The sequence below is a fragment of the Cicer arietinum genome, chromosome 3 (genome assembly GCF_000331145.2).
Source record: "Cicer arietinum cultivar CDC Frontier isolate Library 1 chromosome 3, Cicar.CDCFrontier_v2.0, whole genome shotgun sequence".
Lineage (NCBI taxonomy): Eukaryota > Viridiplantae > Streptophyta > Magnoliopsida > Fabales > Fabaceae > Cicer > Cicer arietinum.
In genome coordinates, this window is record NC_021162.2 from 25,009,747 (window position 1) to 25,012,334 (window position 2,588).

Consider the following 2,588-nt stretch of genomic DNA (forward strand, 5'->3'; position numbering starts at 1 on the left):
AGCATGTCTGTATTCGAATACAGCCTTCTGTATTCGACTACACAGTAAGTCAGTAGCAAAACAGCATGTCTGTATTCGAATGCAACAGTCTGTATTCGACTACACAGTAAGTCAATGGCAAAAACAACATGTCTGTATTCGAATACAGCTTTCTTTATTCGAATACACATCAGACAGCAGCAGGAAAACAACAAAATTCAGCTTTTTAAAGGGTTTTGAAATCAATCAACACTTACACACAAATCCAAACAATCACACTTAGCAATTATAGCACAATCACCATGACGACCTGAGTTTCGAAATGGTTTTGCAATCAGTCACACTTTCACACAAATCCAAAACATTCACACTTGGCAACTATAACACAATCACCATGACAACTTGAGTTCAAACACTCAATCATAATCTTGAATCAAACACGACTCGCGTGCCAAGCATCCTAATGCAATGCGTATATGCCAAAATGCATGGACTCGGAATTCCAAACCAAAACCCTCCTCAAAGGGCCGTAAATCATAATTGTACTGCCTATCACAGGCCGAAGTACTAAATTACCGAGGTGCTACCTATCACGGGTCAGCACGATTTACTAAACACGTGCAGTCTATCGCAGACCTTACCTGACACGACAATCCCCGCAAGGATAAGATGAACCAACAAATCACATGGAATCATCTCGTGGCCTATCCAGCCACCACTATCATCATGGCCCATCCGGTCTCCATGTACTATGAAATGCATGAGCATACTCTAACTCTATCCACGACAATCGTTGAGTAAATGCAGATATTAAAAGATTCCCCATTTTTAATACTCATTTAACTCTAACAATTTTCACGACAATCATAAAGTAAACATAGATATTAAAAGCTTCCTCATTTTTAATACTCGTTTAACTCTAACAATTTTGACGACAATCATTAAGTAAATGCAGATATTAAAAGATTCCCCATTTTTAATACCCATTTAACTCTAACAATTTTGACGACAATCATTAAGTAAATGTAGATATTAAGAGATTTCCCATTCTTAATACTCATTTAACTCTAACGATTTTCACTATAAACATTAAGTAAACAGAGATATTAAAAGATTCCCCATTTTTAAAACTCGTTTAACTCTAACAATTTTGACGACAAACATTAATTAAACAGAGATATTAAAAGATTCCCCATTTTTAATACTCGTTTAACTCTAATTATTTTCAAATTCCACATAGAACATACTCAGACATATTCTCAAATTCAATCTACACTTCACACCAAATCACATCAATTCATTTTTCCACAAAATTCACACAAACACATCACAAATTTATAAATATTAATTATGAACACGTCAAACACGACAACCACAAAATTATCACAAACCACCACTCAAACACATCAAATTTCATTTCCTCAAAACCACACATAAATGAGTTAAATTCATTTTCCACAAAACACTCATCAATACCACCGAAACCCAACTCTAAAATTTTACCCATAAAAGCATTAAATTCATTTTCCCCAAATCAACACTTCAACCCTAACAAATTTCTTTTCCACACAACCACAGATAAGTCCCTAAATGCAAACTAAAAGTTTGGAAGGAGCTCTTACCTTAACGATAGCTTTAACGAGTGACTACGGTACCGCGATAAATTCCGATAAAATCTCTGCTTGCGTCGTCGCTTCCAAAGTTGGCTCACTAGCACCGTAGAGGAGACGTGAGCAACTTTCCCTTCTATCTCTTCGCGAAATAAAGCTCAGATCTAGAAGAAACATGAGGGTTTGTGTTTGACGGTTTTGAAATCCCTAACACCGTTTTTCTTCGTTTTCGAATCAAACAAGAAGAATGAAGCTGAGAAATCCTTGTCTTCTCACCCACCAAGCCTTGGGTTTCATTTCTTGAAGCAAAAGAAGATGAAGTCACGAGAAGGAAGAATGAGAAATCGCGAGGCAGAGAGGGAGAGGAAATGTTTTATGTTTTCTTTCCTTTTTCCTTTATTTCCTTTTTCCTTTCTTTCTTTTTCCTTCTTTTCCTTTTCTTCTATTTTCTTTCCTTTCCTTTTCTTTCTTCTCACACACACACACACACACACACACACACACATATATATATATATATATATATATATATAAATCTTAATTAAACCAACCCAATATCTAAAAATATCTAGATATTTATCAAAATTACCATTTCACCCACAACCTCTCAAACCATTTGATAAAAATATCCACTCTCGTCGCAACTCAATTGACTGATACAATTTTCAGCAACTCGAGATATTTTTAATAAAATTGTCCAGTATTAAATTCTTTGTAACATAAATAAATTATTCTTCGACAAAAGATTCACCGTACTTAATCTAATTTATTTATCGACGAATAATTTTAATTGGGGCATCAAAAGATATTTTTGGGCATTAAACTCACAAAATATAAAAAACTTGGCTAAAAAGCCTTAGAGTTCAATACCAAAATACATAAATTAGAATTTAAAACTATGGGTCTTACAAGCAACCAGTCTCGCTTTGTTCCTGATAACCTTACCTTCTTCATCTAGTTTTTTTTTCTTCTTAAAATCCATCGTGTACCAATGACGGT